Here is a 20,132-nt window from a genome sequence, read left to right as displayed (position 1 = left end):
GTAATACATTTTGCTTGAGGGTAAATATGGCTAGTGAATGGTTTCATTCTTACTTTTATTTCTTGATTAATGGATCCATAAATTTTGGCTACTAAAATTAACAGCTCCTTATTTTAGGTGTTGGTTCATAATATAAGCAATTGTCTACAGAACCCTGTCCTCGGCCTGAAAATAATGGCTACCTAGTTGATACATTAATGACTTCACAAAATATGAATATACCTTTCCTTAAAACTTCAAGATGGTGAGAAATATGGAAAACCAGTGAATTCCATGAGTAGGGGCTCATTGTTCCTCTTTATTGTAAAATGTTTGTTTTTATCAAAAACAGTAATGTGAGGAATAACATTAAAGTAGATAAGATTTCTCTAAATTCACAGATGGTAGCATTAGCAAGAGATTTGCAAGCAAGGAAGTCACATCAGTATCTAGAGTAACTATCCATTCCAGTACGAACAAAACACTTCTTCCACAATGGAGGTGATCCAGCAGGTAACTGGATAAATAGCTTGGGATGGTGATATATAAAGGACTCAGCATTGGACTTGGGATGTAGCCCAGATTTTGAGCACCTGCCTAGAGGACTCAGGATTGGTCTTTGATGCTAGCAGATCAGTGATAAAAACATAACAGTATTAGACTTGTTGAATGGCAGTTCATGTTGCTGAGACCCTGCTTAGCAACATTACTTCCAACAGGCTACATTGCTCATGAAAATACTTTGTGATGACAGATTTGGCTGAAGAAAAAGTCTGACTGGTGGCCAAAGAAAAAGCCATTTTATCTATTTGGTTATTAAGATACTCTTCTGCTAAAGTCACATTTTTGTGACCATTCACATTGGACATAAAATAAATTTATTGATCACTAATGCAGGTCAATCCACATATCATTTCCCCACATTTCCTAATCAACCATTTTCTAATTATGTTTGTTCCAAACAACTTACCCACTTACTATTATTCAGCCAAACCGCTGACCATAGCTTATGAATCAAATATAATTGAGTGCTTGGTAATTTATCTTTTGTAGCAATTTGAAAAACCAAGTTCTGCTACCTGGAAGTATTTCCCTTCAGTGCTGTCTTTCATTGATGTCCCAGAAAAGGCTGTAGTGCTGTAACAATCCACCTGTGGATACTTGAATACAGTACAGAATTAACTGTATGCAGGCCTATTTGCTCTCTTTCAACTGTCAGCCCAACCTGTGAAGTCCTAGGATGCTGTAGCTGCAAGGTAGGAAAAAGAAACTACTGTATCAGGGATGGGGAGAGTGAATATTTGGGTCACTTCTTCATGAAACTCCCTGTGTCTTCAGGGATGACTTGGACTAGTTTGCATATATCCACTACTATTTGATGAAGTACTGCTCTGCACACCTGAATTATGGCATAAGAAACCAATCACACCCACCTTATGTTGTGCATCTCTGATTGCATGGTAACTTAATGGACCATAGTAAAGAGTCTAGAGGTTACCAAAGGTATAGTTGTCATTAGGTAAGTTCTATTCCTTAAAAGGAAAGTAGTTATTTGCAGAGGATGACAGGGCTTATTCTATGCTTGCAGTCATTCACTTATAAATCTTTCTTATCTTAAAGTTGATTCATCCCCAATTCTTATAGTAACAACTGAGTAAAACAGGAAAGTTATGCCAAGAAGGGGGCTAATCATGACTGTTACTCAACCTAACAATGTAGTGAAGTCTTTCGACCTTCATTCATGGATAGAATTTGGAAAAGATTGGAGGCACAGGCTACAGAAGGTCCATATTTCTGCAAGGTGAGATTATGGACCATCCTATTAAAGTCTCAAAAGATCTGAATACTGAAAGAATGCAGACAGTAAAGGTCACTTGGCAGAGACTTCAGATGAAAATGGAGTTTCAGTTGGAAACTGAAGTTGATACCATTTATGTTTCACCCTGGTAAAGAATTTGGGTGCATTTTGTCAAGCCCTTAGATTTTATTGGAGGTAGAATTTATGAGTGATGGACCAGTTTATCTTCTGGTAGAAATTTAAAGCCAACAAGTCTATCAAGAAGTAAGGTGTATATTATTAGCTGTCTTCAATTATACATACATTGAGAATTGGGAGCAAGGAGAAATAGCAGAAAAAAATTGCATTTTGATCAGAAAAGAAGTATGTATAAAGTTACAACCAACAATGGTACAGATGTGATTGCTAGTGCCATTATAAAATAAGTCTAGACCTTTTCACTAGAATTTTAGGAAGGATACCTGAAGGATACCTTAGAGACCGACAAAGTCACAGCCTTCACAAGCTTACAGATGTAGAAATCTCCATGAACTAAACACATCCTTTGGTTGCACAGCAATTGGTTTATGGACATTCCAGGGATGTCCATGGAGATCCTCCTCACTCAGGTCCTCTTCAGCCAGACATGCACACAGAGACTGCTGCAGTTATGGTAATAGAGAGACATAATAAATTTCCTTCCATGGCAGGCCTTAACATCACCTGTGTGATGCTTGTTTTCAGGCATGCAGATTTATGAATTTATGGAAGTTTCCAGCAAGAAAAGCCTGGGAGCCAGATATTTAGCAACAGGCTTGGAGTCCCAGCAAGTAATCCCTGACTGGGTGGCACACATGAAACTGTGAAAGTAAGCAAAATCTATGGTGGCACAAACATGAAACATGTATTGAGGAAAGATTCAAGTGGCATGCAAGAGAAATCATGTTAACCTTATTCTGCCAAGCTACAGGGACAGGACTTCCCAATACCCCAGGAGCCCACTTCCTGTCACAATGTGCAATGTACCCTGTCAGCTTGATGAGGAGATTCAGTGTTTAATGTTTTCAGTGCTAGGTTTTGGTGTTCTTTGCTCTAATAATTCATTATTCCCCAATTCCTTCTTTCTGGAAGAAGAAATTTTACCTTCTGCCATTACATCATGGAAATATATAATTTGATTTTTATTTTTATGGGTGCTCATTGCTGTGTATGTCAGAAAACACTTCAACTTGGGTTGTTGAGAAATGCTGGAACAGTGAAGACTTAGGGATTGAATTTCCACTAACTGCAAATTGCATTGAGAGATGAGCATTAGTCTTTGGGAGTCAGTAGTGGAATGTTACAGTTTGTATCTGAAATGTCTACCAAAGGTCCATGTATTAAAGGCATGGTTCCTATGCATTGTTTGTTCAGAGATGGCAAAAACTGTACACATTTAGGCACAGTGGGAAGTTTAGGTCATTGCAGGTGTGCCCTTTTGGGTAATTGTGGAGCCACAATATTTCCTCTCTTATCTTTTCCCCATCTTATATTCTATCCATAAGGTGACAAGGCTCCCTCACTACATACTCCACCATCATGCACCATGCTGTACTCCAAATTAGTGAGCCTTCTGCTTTCATTAAGTTATTCTTGAAATGTAATATTGGAACTGTAACATGTGGATAGACTTTGAATAAGAAAGCCATTTTTATTATAATTTAAAAAGGGGGAAGTTGGTGAGGAGCATTGTCTTTCTCTGGGAAGAAATATGTATTTTTACATGCAAAAGCATGTATTTTTGAGAGAGTAATGTATACCCAGAAGGCTTTCCAAAACATATTTACTTACATTGTTTTCTTTACAGAGAAGAAAACATCTGAGTTAAACCAAGATCTTATTAGAAAAGACCTCAAACAATGCCATTGTTAGCAGAGTAGAGTGAGGAAGATATACATACATATATTGTACTTACACCTGATCCAAAAAGATACACATATGTTACATACGTAGCTGAATGTATTTGCTATATTTGCTTATAATCTATTAGTAATGACATCGTGAAAAATATTGAATGGGTAAATGATTTAATCAGAGTTCTGCAAATAATCATTTGATAGAAATGTGTGGAAAGTTAAGAGTGTATTAGCAGGCTAGAGGAGATAAGTAATAAAGATATGCAAACACACAGGTGAGCAGACTTTAAACTGACACACTTAATGTTAGTAGTCAGAATATTTAAGGAATTTCAGTGTTTAGAAATGAAGTAGAGGAGTGATCACTGATGCCTGCCTGCTTCTAAGGTATTTGGGAAACCATGGCCGCTATAGTTAGGGAGGTAGTCTTGAAATCAAATCATGTAGCAGAAGCCATGGGTTCCCATCTAATGTCAGTGTAGTTCTAGAGGCTCATTCCACAGGTATTTTAATGGGGCCAGGGATTATGAGGGGTTTCCTAGTGTCAACTACTATTTGGGTACAATGCAAAGTTCTATGTTTATATTATTTTTCTTCTCTCAAGGGGACATTATCTCCTACCATGATGTGACATCTGAAATTGGGGCAAGGGAAACAGAGATAATGTAAAACTTATTTTATCCACTTCAGGGTGTCTTTTCTTATTATTATGATATAAATAGATGCTGTGCTCCCTCACTTGCTCTTTTGAGGTATTATCACAGTGACAATTTGTTCATTTGATGTTTCTACAGGAAAGGATAATCATTTAGTTTTGTTCTGCCACCTTGCTTCACCTATCTCAATGACTCTAGCATTTTTAGCATCTTTATTATACATCTGTATTTATTATTTGAAGTGTCACTTAATATTTGAAGAATCATTTAAATCTTTTGCCAGTGTTCAAATTCAGCAGTTATTTTTATTATTGTTAAATTTATTAACATGTATTAATTATGCATATCAATGGGTGTAAGTGTGATATCTCCATACATGCATATGCCATTCATTGATCGAATTCTAGTTCCCTTTTTCTTACGCCCTAACATACATGCTTCCTAATCTCTCATACTATACTTTCAGGTCAATATATTTTAGTTTGGACTTATGAGACAGAACATGTGATAATTATATTTCTTTGTCTGGCATGTTTCACTTTACATGGTATCCTCAAGTTCTATGTATTTTCCTGATAATGACTGATCCCATTCTTCTTTATGGCTGATTTGTATTTACTTTCTTTATCCTTTCTTTTTTCAAGAGGTACCTTTACTGATTTCATGTATTATCTGTTATGAATTGTGCCACAATTAACATGGCCATGCAAGAATTTCTTTGGTAACTGATTTCATATTAGCCTGTGGATATTTTCCCAGATGTGAGAAACGTGAGTCAGATAGTACAACTATTTTTAATTTTTGAGGAACCTCCATACTATTCTCCTTAATGGCGATTCTAATTGACACACCTTTCAATGGTTATACAAGAGATATTTTTGTCTCCGCATCCTTGCCAAAATTTCCTTCTATTTTTTGTTTTTATAGCCATTTTAACTGGTGTAAGATGGAACATCATTATAGTTTTGATTTACATTTCCCTGATAGCTAGTAAAATTAAGCATTTTTCTATATATCTTGGCCACTTATCTTTCTTCTTTGTAGAAGTATCTATTCGTATCATTATCCATTTTTAATTGGATTCCTTGATATTTGTGAAGAGTTTTGAAATCCTTATATACTCTAAATATTAACCCTCTGTCAGATGAATAGTTGTGAAATAGTTTTGCCCATTCTGTAGGTGGATTATTTCCTTTGGTGTACAGAAGTTTTTATCTTGAGATTATCCCATTTTTCTGATTTTACTTTTGGTATGTTTGTGGTCCTTTCCAGAAAATAATTGCTTGTACCAATGTCTTGAAATGTTTCTCTATTTTTTCTGTACTAGAATCACAGTTTGATTTCTTACATTTAAGGATTTAATCCATTTTGCATTGATTTTTGTACAGATTCAGAGAAGTTTTAATCTTCTGCATATGTACACCCAGTTTTCCCATCTCCATTTTTGAAGACACTGTCTTTTCTCCATTGTAAATTTTTGATAGCTTTTCTGAGAACTAGTTGGCTGTGGATAAGTGGATTTATTTGTGGAGTCTCTATTTTGTTCCATTATTCCATGCCAAAATTATATCCATTTTTATGCCAAAACCAATGGTTTTATAGTTTATTTTGAAATTAGGTATTGTGATGCCTTCACCTTTGTTCTTTTTGCTTGAGATTGTTTTGGTATAAAGATAGATACATGGGGAGTTCTCTTGTGAAATTTCCATGTATATATGTATTATAACTCCAATTAGCTTATCTCCTCTAATTTTCTTCATTCTACCTTAGTCCTTTTCTTATGGTGGTTTCTGCTGGTTTAAGATTCCTATATTCATTCTTGTATAGAGAGTATCTCAACCATATTCATCTTTTTTCTGTCCTTCTTTTACTCTACATGTCCCATATATGACCTTCCCTTAGTGCAATCAGTGTTTCATAATATTGCTGTATTTGTAATAGATCTATATTCCACATATGAGAAAGAATATGTGACTTTTGGCCTTCTGAGTCTGCCTAATTTTACTTAAGTTGATGTTCTCCAGTTCCATCCATTTACCTGTGAATGACAAAATTTCATTCTTCTTTGTGGCTAACTAAAATTCCATTGTATATAAATACCACATCTTCTTAATTCATTCATCAGTAGTGGGGCATCTTGGCTGTTTCCATTGGTAAGCTATTGTGAATAGTGCTACAATAAACATGGGTGATCAGGTGCCTTTGTCATAAGATGACTCACATTCCTTCAGGTATGTGCTTAGGACTGGTATTGCTGGATTGTATTGCAGATCTACTTTCAGTTTTTGAGGAAACTCCAAACTGTTTTCCATTGCAGTTGTACTAGTTTCTATTCTGACCAGCAGTTTTTGAGGGTTCTTTTTTGGTGAGGATGTGGGGGGAAAAAGACTGTTCCACTGGTCTTCATATCTGTTTTTTGCCAGTACCAGGTTATTTTTATTATTGTTATGGCTTTGTAGTATAGTTTGAAGTTGGATATTCTGATACCTCCAGCTTTGCTTTTTTTGCTCAGTATGTGCAGAATTTTTTCTGCTTAACATGAATTTTAAAATTGTTTTACTTGGCTCTTTGAATAATATCATTGGGATGTTAATGGAGATTTGTGAGTATTGGACAATATTCTATTCTTCCAATCTGTGAATGTGGGAGAGATTTCAAATTGTTTTCTTCAGTTTTTTTAATCAATATTTTGTGATTTGTATCATGGCAGTATTTTTTCATTGGTTAGTTTATTAGGCATTTTTGTCACTATTGTGAATAATATTGCTTTCATTGTCATTTTTTCAGCAAAATCATTATTTATATATTAGAAAACTACTAATTTTTTATATTATTTTTTATATCCTGCCCTTTCTGGATTATTTTATCAGTTTTAACCTTTCTGGGGGAGTTCTTATTGTTTTCTATGTATAAAACCATATCAGCTGCAAACAAAAATATTTTTAATTCAGCCCTTCATATCTACGTGCCTTTTATTTCTTTCTCTTAATTAATGGCTGTGGCTAAATAGTCCAATAGTATATTGAACAAAAGTGGTGAGAGTAGATATGTTTTTCTCATTCCTAATATGAGAGGAAGTGCTTTCAGCTTTTCTCCACTTAGTATGATGTTACCAATGGGTTCATCATATATAGCCTTTATTCTGTTGAGGTATGATCATTTTATAGCAAATTTGTTCAACTTCTTACATTTGTTAAAATGATTTGTCTTCATCTATAAAGTTAATCTTATGATTTTACCCTATATTCTGCTTGTGTGATGTATAGTAATTACTGATTTGCATATGTTGAGTCATCCTGGCACCACTGAGATTAAACTACCTTGATTATACTTAATGATACCTTTTGTTTCCTGTTTAATTTGATTTGCTAAAATGCTTCTCAGAATTAGTGCATATATGTTCATCAAGGATTTGTGTTTATAGATTTCTTTCACTTTTTTGTGCTCTTGTCTGGTTTTGGTAATAGGGTAATGTTGGCTCATAGAATGATTTTAGAAAGGAATCATTCTTCCCTTTATTCTTTGGAAGTTTGAGAAGAATTGTCATTAGTTCTTATTTTAAAGTTTGTTAACATTCAGTAGTGGGTTCATTCAATCCTGGGCTTTCTCTTTGAGTGAGGGGTTACTACTGATTTAATCACCTTGCTTCTTATTAGTCTGTTCAAATTTTTATGAAATTTGACTTTTGTAAGTCATATATATCCATAAATTTTCCGTTTCGCCTAAGTTTTTCAATTTGTTAGCATACACTTTTTCATACTACTAGAACAATGCTCAGAAGAGACTTAATGCTCAGTGAAGTCACTATAGCGACTCCTAATTAGTAGTCACTGATATGTCTTTCTAGCCTGAGAGAGCCATGGTAACATGACAACAACAGCTCTGAGAGCTATGAACAGCAGAGCCAATGAGGCAGGACCACCTCTATCCTTAGGTACCTAACCTCTGCCTCAGTGTGTCCAGAGGCAGGAGATGGGATGAAAAGGCTGTTTTAGAGTTATGAGATTTAATGTTGTTTATTGGAACTTCTTACTCCTTTCTTCTTACTAGTCATTCTTTTTGAAATAAGAAGATATATCTTATGCTTGTTGCATTATTGTATTAGGGAACACATAATATTCAACTTCATAAAAACACAACTGAAGAGAACTTGTCTCAGAACAAATAGTACTTCTAGTCTTACTCATATCTGTTTACATGACATTTAGATGAGGCTTTTGACATACTTTGAAATTGATGATGAACAGAGTTAAGACTCTGGAAATATGGAGATGGAATCAATGAGTTTTGCTTATTAAAAGAACAAACTTTACATGTCTATGGACTGAATGCTTTGGTTTGAGTATTAGTGTCCAGTTAAATTTTATATGTCTAAGTCCTAAATGATATTGGGCATTAGGTATTATGAGAGGGAATAATATCATGAAAGAAGAGCCCTTATGGTTAAGACTAATGCCCTTTTGTACTACAACAAAGTGTCTTATTTGCCCCATTCATCTTGTGATGACAAAGCATAAAGGACATCTATAAGGAAGAAGAACCTTACAAGAAAATGAATCCTTTGTGATGGTGGAGTTGGCCATGGATCTCTGATTTTCCTCAGAACTCCTGGTTGTCAGGCATTTATATTTGAAATTGTATATATTCAACTGATTTTAGGTTTCACACATTGAAACACATCACAGGGTTTCTCAGATAAGCAGGTGATAGACTACAGATAGTTGAACTTCTAAGCTTCATAACTGGAGCAAATATTTTATAATAATATCATTCTATAGGTAGGCAGAAAAGTAGATAAATGAGTAGGTGAATGGAAAGATGAATGTGTGGTTGGTAGATGGGTTGAAATACAGAGAGATGTGATACACATACATTTTTGTATAGTTATAATAGTAATATACTACTTCTGCTCCAAAGAAAACTTCTATAAATAGAAATTCTAGCTGCACATTTAGGAACTACTTTCTTTCTCTTGAAACATACAGAGAAATATGATGTGTCTGCTATTCATTGCTCTGAATACAACTCACATAGTAGCAACCTTTTCAGAAGAGCTAAATCCCACATTTTTATAGCACACAAGCCTGTCTTTGAAAACAATGTTCCAAAAGTTACAGCACCCGACTTGATGAGAAACTGTTTTTCAAAGAAACAATAGTTCCCTGAATATACCTTACTGAAAAAAAGAAATGGAATTACTGCTTAACATAACATTCAGTAGTGTTTCTTAAGAAAAGAGTAAAATGTCCTATTTAATTTTATATCCATCACTTGCTACAAGGAGGAAGTGAAGTACAAAAGGGACAATAGAAACCGTCAGAACATTTCCATCATGCTGTTTATGTAAATAATATATGTAGTAGTTTCATTTTGACTGCTCTCTAAATATTTTTAAATACAAAAATTTTGTCTTTCTGACTATTTTTAAACAGTGGTTATCGAAGAATGCTCTCAAACCAATAGCATTAACATCTCTAAACCAGAAAGTAGTGTAAAACTACTTAATTTTTTTCACAAGCTCTCTAAGTGATTCTGATGACCAATCAATGCTGACTATCAAAGTTTTAAAAGAACCCCCAAACTGGATTGAGTGGCTCATACCTGTAATCACAGCTACTCCAGGAGTCAGAAATTGGGAGGTTGGTGGTTCAAAGCCGTCCAGGGCAAAATGTCAGTAACAACTCCAGTTTAAAGAGGGGGTGGGGGGGAGACTGAGGGGGCAAGGGGGTAAAGGATGGGGTGGGGGGAAGAGGGGAGAAGTGATCCAAACATTGTATGCACATATAAATAAAAGAAAAAATAATAACTTGGGTGTGACATTACTTATCTATGGTCCCAGATAGGTGGGAGTCATAGGAGGATCACAATCTGAGATCGGCCCCAGAAAAAATACAAGACACTACCTAAAAAACAACTAAAGAGTAAAATGGCTAGGGGCATGGTTAAAGTGGTACAGTCCTAAGTCTAATAATATTACTGCATTTGTTTTTGATCTAAAGTCCGCATATGAGGGAGAACATACAATTTCTGGCTTTCTTAGTCTAGCTAACCTCGCTCATGCGAATGATAAGATTTTATTCTTCTTCATGCTTGAGTAAAATTCCATTGTGTATAAATACCACATTTTCTTAATCCATTCATCAGTAGTGGGGCATCTTGGCTGTTTCCATAACTTGGCTATTGTGAATACTGCTGCAATAAACAAGGGTGTGCAGGTACCTCTGGAGTAACATGAGTCACATTTCTTTGGGTATATCCCTAGGAGTGGGATTGCTGGATCATATGGAAGATCTGTTTAGATTTTTAAGAAGCCTCCATATTGTTTTCCAGAGTGGTTGTACTAGCTTGCATTCCCACCTGCAGTGTATGAGGGTTCGTTTTTTCTCACATCCTTGCCAACATTTGTTTTTGGTGGTATTTTTGATGATAGATATTCTAACTTAGGTCACACACTAAGGGGAGGACACATGTGGGAGGAATAGAGAAGGTAGGATATCCAAAACTTGAAAGTGTTTGATGTGCATACTGCAGAGGAGATAATACAGTGACCTTAAAATAACAAAGGTCAATACAGGAAGGTGACTGGGAAGTAATAAAGAGGTCTGGTAGAGATGAATCAATTTGGGTTGTAATACACTTGTTCATGAAAGCAATGCTAGGAATCTCTCTGTATAGCTCTCCTTATCTCAACTAGTAAAAACACTATGTCTTTCTTATTATGTATGTCTACTTTTCAACAAAATTAGAGAAAAGGGCAGGATAGGTCCTGCCTGGATGCAAGGGGGGTGTGGTCAGGGCGGAGAAATGGCACAAACAATGTATGCACATATGAATAAATGAATAAAGAAAAAAAACAATGAATGCCTCTGGTACAACTAATATATGCTAATTTTAAAAGTGTTCAAGAATGTATTTTAAAAATGTGGCATTTAAACACAATGGAATTTTATGCCACAAAAGAGAATGAAATTTTGCATTTGCAGGTAAATGGATGGAACTAGAGAGCATCATCTTAAGATGAGATGGCTCAGAAGGCCAAAATTGCATGTTCTCTCTCATATGTGGACTACAGACATTGTACAAATGCAACAATATTATGAAAAACAGGTCACAGTAAGGGGAAGTCATGCACGAGAGGGGTAGGGAAACTAAGAACTTGAATAAGATTAATATACTCTCCATACAAGAATGAATATAGAAATCTTTTTTTTTCATTTTTCTTTTATTATTCATATGTGCATACAAGGCTTGGTTCATTTCTCCCCCCTGCCCCCACCCCCTCCCTTACCACCCACTCCACCCCCTCCTGCTCCCCCGCCTCAATACCCAGCAGAAACTATTTTGCCCTTATCTCTAATTTTGTTGTAGAGAGAGTATAAGCAATAATAGGAAGGAACAAGGGGTTTTGCTGGTTGACATAAGGATAGCTATACAGGGCATTGACTCACATTGATTTCCTGGGCCTGGGTGTTACCTTCTAGGTTAATTCTTTTTGATCTAACCTTTTCTCTAGTTCCTGGTCCCCTTTTCCTATTGGCCTCAGTTGCTTTAAGGTATCTGCTTTAGTTTCTCTGCATTAAGGGCAACAAATGCTAGCTAGTTTTTTAGGTGTCTTACCTATCCTCACCCCTCCCTTGTGTGCTCTCACTTTTATCATGTGCTCATAGTCCAATCCCCTTGTTGTGTTTGCCCTTGATCTAATGTCCACATATGAGGGAGAACATACGATTTTTGGTCTTTTGGGCCAGGCTAACCTCACTCAGAATGATGTTCTCCAATTCCATCCATTTACCAGCAAATGATAACATTTCGTTCTTCTTCATGGCTGCATAAAATTCCATTGTGTATAGATACCACATTTTCTTCATCCATTCGTCAGTGCTGGGGCATCTTGGCTGTTTCCATAACTTGGCTATTGTGAATAGTGCCGCAATAAACATGGATGTGCAGGTGCCTCTGGAGTAACAGTCTTTTGGGTATATCCCCAAGAGTGGTATTGCTGGATCAAATGGTAGATCCATGTCCAGCTTTTTAAGTAGCCTCCAAATTTTTTTCCAGAGTGGTTGTACTAGTCTACATTCCCACCAATAGTGTAAGAGGGTTCCTTTTTCCCCGCATCCTCGCCAACACCTGTTGTTGGTGGTGTTGCTGATGATGGCTATTCTAACAGGGGTGAGATGTAATCTTAATGTGGTTTTAATTTGCATTTCCTTTATTGCTAGAGATGGTGAGCATTTTTTCATGTGTTTTCTGGCCATTTGAATTTCTTCTTTTGAGAAAGTTCTGTTTAGTTCACATGCCCATTTCTTTATTGGTTCATTAGTTTTGGGAGAATTTAGTTTTTTTAGTTCCCTGTATATTCTGGTTATCAGTCCTTTGTCTGATGTATAATTGGCAAATATTTTCTCCCACTCTGTGGGTGTTCTCTTTAGTTTAGAGACTATTTCTTTTGATGAACAGAAGCTTTTTAGTTTTATGAGGTCCCATTTATCTATGCTATCTCTTAGTTGCTGTGCTGCTGGGGTTTCATTGAGAAAGTTCTTACCTATACCTACTAACTCCAGAGTATTTCCTACTCTTTCTTGTATCAACTTAAGAGTTTGGGGTCTGATATTAAGATCCTTGATCCATTTTGAGTTAATCTTGGTATAGGGTGATATACATGGATCTAGTTTCAGTTTTTTGCAGACTGCTAACCAGTTTTCCCAGCAGTTTTTGTTGAAGAGGCTGCTATTTCTCCATTGTATATTTTTAGCTCCTTTGTCAAAGATAAGTTGCTTATAGTTGTGTGGCTTCAAATCTGGATCCTCTATTCTGATCCACTGGTCTTCATGTCTGTTTTTGTGCCAGTACCATGCTGTTTTTATTGTTATTGCTTTGTAATATAGTTTGAAGTCAGGTATTGTGATACCACCTGCATTGTTCTTTTGACTGAGTATTGCCTTGGCTATTCGTGGCCTCTTGTGTTTCCACATAAATTTCACAGTAGATTTTTCAATCTCTTTAATGAATGTCATTGGAATTTTGATGGGAATTGCATTAAACATGTAGATTACTTTGGGGAGTAACGACATTTTTACTATGTTGATTCTACCAATCCATGAGCATGGGAGATCTCTCCACTTTCTATAGTCTTCCTCAATCTCTTTCTTCAGAAGTGTATAGTTTTCCTTGTAGAGGTCTTTCACATCTTTTGTTAGGTTTACACCTAGGTATTTGATTTTGTTTGAGGCTATTGTAAATGGAATTGTTTTCATACATTCTTTTTCCGTTTGTTCGTTGTTAGTGTATAGAAATGCTAATGATTTTTCTATGTTGATTTTATATCCTGCTACCTTGCTATAGCTATTGATGATGTCTAGAAGCTTCTGAGTAGAGTTTTTTGGGTCTTTAAGGTATAGGATCATGTCATCTGCAAATAGGGATATTTTGACAGTTTCTTTACCTATTTGTATTCCTTTTATTCCTTCTTCTTGCCTAATTGCTCTGGCTAGGAATTCCAGTACTATGTTGAATAGGAGTGGAGATAGTGGGCATCCTTGTCTGGTTCCTGATTTTAGAGGGAATGGTTATAATTTTTCTCCGTTAAGTATAATGCTGGCTGTAGGTTTGTCATATATAGCTTTTATAATGTTGAGGAACTTTCCTTCTATTCCTAGTTTTCTTAGAGCCTTTATCATGAAATGATGTTGGATCTTATCAAAGGCTTTTTCTGCATCTATTGAGATGATCAAGTGGTTTTTGTCTTTGCTTCTGTTAATGTGGTTTATTACGTTTATTGATTTTCGTATGTTGAACCACCCCTGCATCCCTGGGATGAAGCCTACCTGGTCGTGGTGAATAATCTTTTTGATGTTTTGCTGAATTCAATTTGCCATTATTTTTTTGAGGATTTTTGCATCAATGTTCATTAAGGAGATTGGCCTATAGTTCTCCTTTTTGGAGGTGTCTTTGCCTGGTTTTGGGATAAGTGTAATACTGTCTTCATAAAATGTGTTTGGCAGTTTTCCTTCCCTTTCTATTTCATGGAACAGTTTAAGGAGGGTTGGTATCAGTTCTTCTTTAAAGGTTTGATAGAATTCAGCAGATAATCCATCAGGTCCTGGACTTTTCTTTTTGGGGAGACTCTTGATTGCTGCTTCAATTTCATTTTGTGTTATAGGTCTATTCAGGTGATTAATTTCCTCTTGGTTCAGTTTTGGATGATCATATGTATCTAGAAATCTGTCCATTTCTTTTAGATTTTCAAATTTATTTGAATATAGGTTCTCAAAGTAGTCTCTGATGATTTCCTGGACTTCCATGGTGTTTGTTGTTATCTCCCCTTTTGCATTCCTAATTCTACTAATTTGGGTTTTTTCTCTCCTCATTTTAGTCAGGTTTGCCAGGGGTCTATCGATCTTGTTTATTCTTTCAAAGAACCAACTTTTTGTTTCATTAATTCTTTGTATGGTTTTTTTGGTTTCTATTTTGTTGATTTCAGCTGTTATTTTTATTATTTCTCTCCTTCTATTTGTTTTGGGATTTGCTTGTTCTTGTTTTTCTAGGAGTTTGAGATGTATCATTAGGTCATTGATTTGGGATCTTTCAATCTTTTTAATATATGCACTCATGGCTATAAACTTTCCTCTCAAGACTGCCTTAGCTGTGTCCCATAGGTTCCGGTAGGTTGTGTTTTCATTTTCATTGACTTCTAGGAACTTTTTAATTTCCTCTTTTATTGCATCGATGATCCATTCTTCATTAAGTAATGAGTTATTTAGTTTCCAGCTGTTTGCATGTTTTTTGTCTTTACTTTTGTTGTTGAGTTCTACTTTTACTGCATTGTGGTCAGATAGTATGCATGGTATTATTTCTATTTTCTTATATTTGCTGAGGCTTGCTTTGTGCCCTAGGATATGATCTATTTTGGAGAAGGTTCCATGGGCTGCTGAGAAGAATGTATATTGTGTAGAGGTTGGATGAAATGTTCTGTAGACATCTACTAGGTCCACTTGATCTATTGCATATTTTAGATCTTGAATTTCTTTATTGAGTTTTTGTTTGGATGACCTATCTATTGATGATAATGGAGTGTTAAAGTCTCCCACAACCACTGTGTTGGCGTTTATATATGCTTTTAGGTCTTTCAGGGTATGTTTGATGAAATTGGGTGCGTTGACATTGGGTGCGTACAGATTAATGATTATTATTTCCTTTTGGTCTATTTCCCCTTTTATTAGTTTGGAATGTCCTTCTTTATCTCGTTTGATCAATGTAGGTTTGAAGTCTACTTTGTCAGACATAAGTATTGCTACTCCTGCTTGTTTTTGGGGGCCATTGGCTTGGTAAATCTTCTTCCAGCCTTTCATCCTAAGCATATGCTTATTTCTGTCGGTGAGATGAGTCTCCTGTAAGCAACAAATTGTTGGATCTTCTTTTTTAATCCATTTTGTCAAACGGTGTCTTTTGATGGGTGAATTAAGTCCACTAACATTAAGTGTTAGTACTGATAGGTATGTGGTGATTCCTGCCATTTAATTGTCTTTGTTGTTTGAAGGTTTGATTGTGTGTACCTAACTTGATGTTACTCTCTACTGTCTTGCTTTTTCATTTCCTGTGGTTTGGTGCTGCCTGTCTTTTCATGGTTAAGTTGGGTTTCACATTCTGCGTGCAGAATCCCTTGAAGAATCTTTTGTAATGGTGGCTTTGTGGTCACATATTGTTTTAGTTTCTGCTTATCATGGAAGACTTTTATTGCTCCATCTATTTTGAATGATAGCTTTGCTGGGTAGAGTATCCTGGGGTTGAAGTTATTTTCATTCAGTGCCCGGAAGATCTCACCCCACGCTCTTCTTGCTTTTAATGTTTCTGTTGAGAAGTCTGCTATTATTTTGATGGGTTTACCTTTGTATGTTACTTGTTTTTTCTCTCTTACAGCCTTCAATATTCTTTCCTTAGTTTCTGAACTTGTTGTTTTAATGATGATATGTCGTGGAGTAGTTCTATTTGATCTGGTCTGTTTGGTGTCCTGGAGGCCTCTTGCATTTGTATGGGAATATCTTTCTCTAGATTTGGGAAATTTTCCGTTATTATTTTGTTGAATATATTATGCATTCCCTTCGCTTGCACCTCTTCTCCTTCTTCAATGCCCATGATTCTCAAGTTTGGTCTTTTGATGGAGTGAGTGAGTTCTTGCATTTTCTTTTCACAGGTCTTGAGTTGTTTAATTAATAGTTCTTCAGTTTTTCCTTTAATTACCATTTCATCTTCAAGTTCTGAGATTCTGTCTTCTGTTTGTTCTATTCTGCTGGATTGGCCTTCCGTTTTGTTTTGCAGTTCTGTTTCGTTCTTTTTTCTGAGGTTTTCCATATCCTGGCTGTTTTCTTCTTTATTGTTGTCTATTTTTGTCCTGAGTTCATTTATCCATTTATTCATTGTGTTCTCTCTTTCACTTTGGTGTTTGTACAGTGCTTCTATGGTTTCCTTTATTTCTTCTTTTGCTTTTTCAAATTCTCTATTTTTATTGTCTTGGAATTTCTTGAGTGTCTCCTGTACATTTTGGTTGACCCTATCCAGTATCATCTCTGTAAAATTCTCATTGAGTACTTGTAGTATGTCTTCTTTTAAATTATTCTTGTGGGCTTCATTGGGTCCTTTGGCATAGTTTATCTTCATTTTGTTGGAGTCTGGATCTGAGTTTCTGTTCTCTTCATTCCCCTCTGGTTCCTGTACTAATTTTTTGCTGTGGGGAAACTGGTTTCCTTGTTTTTTCTGTCTTCCTGTCATTGTCCTTGGTGTTGTTACTGTCCCTGTACTGTGTGTAATTAAGTGTTTTCTAGCTTGTAATAATAACAATGGTAATATTGAGAATGGAAGAGTGAGCTGAGATGGAAAGCAAGAAGTTAAAGAAAAGGGGAAAATAAATATACAGACAAGAGGGAGAAAGCAGAACAAGGTATCAGACAAGAGAGTTTCAAAGGTATAAACAGGGAGTGTTAGTGTACTAATCGACAGTAAGCTGAACAGACAATAGATATATAGATATTACTTTCATATACTTATTTTTTATTTTTTTATCTTTGATTTTCAATCCTCTCTCTGTCTCTCTATTGTCTGTTCAGCTACAGAACATTTCATCCAACCTCTACACAATATACATTCTTCTCAGCAGCCCATGGAACCTTCTCCAAAATAGATCATATCCTAGGGCACAAAGCAAGCCTCAGCAAATATAAGAAAATAGAAATAATACCATGCATACTATCTGACCACAATGCAGTAAAAGTAGAACTCAACAACAAAAGTAAAGACAAAAAACATGCAAACAGCTGGAAACTAAATAACTCATTACTTAATGAAGAATGGATCATCGATGCAATAAAAGAGGAAATTAAAAAGTTCCTAGAAGTCAATGAAAATGAAAACACAACCTACCGGAACCTATGGGACACAGCTAAGGCAGTCTTGAGAGGAAAGTTTATAGCCATGAGTGCATATATTAAAAAGATTGAAAGATCCCAAATCAATGACCTAATGATACATCTCAAACTCCTAGAAAAACAAGAACAAGCAAATCCTGCCACTGGCGGCCCCGGGGGCCCTCCTCGGTTCTCCGTTTAACGTGAAGTGGAGATTCTCTGCACCGGCTGGAGATGTGGAGGAGTCAAAGTTATGCCTTTTCTCGGTGATTATGCCTGCAAAGTGTGTCTCCAGCGTCTCTCCAAGATTTCACTATAGGACGGTCGCTTTTTGCTTCCTACCTCTAGCCGCCATCTTGGAATCCTGAATATAGAAATCTTAAGCTCACTGAAACCACCATAAGAAAGGAATCAAGGTACAATGAAGAAAATTAAAGGACATGAACCAACTGGGATTATAATACATATATAAGTGGAAATATCACAAGGAAACTTCCTATGTGGCTATCTTTATCTCAAGCTAAAATTTCATGTTTTTCATTTTCTTCTTCTACAAAATCAGAGAACAGGAGGGAGGAACAAGTCTTGCCAAAGGGGGAGGGCAGGCACCAGTGGGAAGGAGGAAATATTTGGGAAAGGGGGTAGGCGGATGAATATGGTGCAATAAAATGTGAACGCATGTATGTAAATGCAAAAATAATACCTGTTGAAACTGTTCCAGGAATGAGGTCAGTGAAGGACAATAGTGGAGGGGGGTGAATAAGGAAAGAAAGTGGTACAGTTCTTATTCAGCAAGTTTGAGGACCTGAGTTAAATAAAACACTAGTACTGCTAAAATTATTAAAAAATCCTCCAAAATGCCTATAGAATTGATTTCAATACATGACAAGTACACAAACTAAATAAAATTATAACATACCTAGTCCACAAACAAGATTTTGGGAAATAATATTATAGTTTGACTGATGTTTCCTTATTTCTACCTAAATCTTAATCATGTTGCTTCTTGGAAAACAGAAATAATTTAGTCAGCAGAAAAAGTCATTATGAAGTGAGAAAATATTTATGCATATTATGTAAGATTGTAGAACCATGAATCCTTTGAAATTTTGTTATTAATAAATGATTTCACTTTCATAATAAAATTTCTACTATGTTAGCTTGTATGTCCATGGGTTAGTTTCAATCTAAAATAAACAATGTTTCAAACAATCAGATGAACTATCTGTAATATCATCCTTTACAACTAAATATACATTAAATAATATACACATATTTCACAGTTTCCTTTTAAACTAATGAGAAGAATGCAATATCTAAAATGTGGGCTTTGCAAATTATTTTCAAAGATTGAAAAATCTATAATTGAAATTGGATCACAATAATGGACTAGATATTTTGGTAAATTTTAGGAACGTATAAAGTACTGGAATTATTCTGGAAGATTTACAGGGGCATAGGAACCTGTAGATCTGGATGTCAGTATCTCCCTGGGATCTTCTCAAGGTTGACAATGAATAATGCACTCTAACTGTATGATATGTATTTGTGCCATTGAGTCATATGAATTTCACCAACATTTTCACAAATATTTATGGTTTCATGTATGTAAAACACCATCCGCAAACTAAAAAACTGAAGAGGTAATAAGACTTTGAGTGGTGATCTGAAAGACCCTTTCAGGGAAAAATAATTACTATTTAAGGAGTATTTGACTTAGAAGATTAAACAAACTTCCCAAGTATATCAAAGGATTTAGCTTTCTTATTCTCTTTGAAAGTATCAGGAAATGCTTCTTGGAAACAGGGGTATTTGAGATAGATCTTGAATAAAAGATTTTCTTTTCATTATAAATGAGTGTGGGTACAGACAGAATAACATAGTTACCTGTGAAAGCTCTGTATAATAAAAAGCATGGACCCAAAAGGTGATGGTATGTCCAGTAACTCATTTTAACTACAATACAGATCTCATTAAGAGAATTATGGAGGAAGAGACTCCTAAATTAAGATTTCATTGTAAAGGAATTCAAGTACCACTAGGGTGAGCTAATGCAGGACAATAAAGACACATATTTCATATTGCATATATATATATATGGATATTTGTGAATGTACTAAGAGTATACATACATATTAACCGAGCAACATATGTATATTTAAATATTCAGGTTTATATATATATATATATATATATATATATACACAATCTAGTAGGAATGATAATTCATTAAAACTTTTGAAAGTGAGACATTTAGACAGAATTTTTCTCATGAATAATCATCTGGCAGCAATTTTGGAATGTGTAAAAATGACAAATGGATAGGGAAGATAAGAGTTTCGAAACATGGAGGTGTGGGTGTGTTTAGAATGAGGTACTAAGTGGCACCAAGTAAGAATATGTGAGGACTTACTGTGTTGAATGA

The sequence above is a fragment of the Castor canadensis genome, chromosome 5 (assembly GCF_047511655.1).
Source record: "Castor canadensis chromosome 5, mCasCan1.hap1v2, whole genome shotgun sequence".
Classification (NCBI taxonomy): domain Eukaryota; kingdom Metazoa; phylum Chordata; class Mammalia; order Rodentia; family Castoridae; genus Castor; species Castor canadensis.
This window is presented reverse-complemented; position numbering follows the sequence as displayed.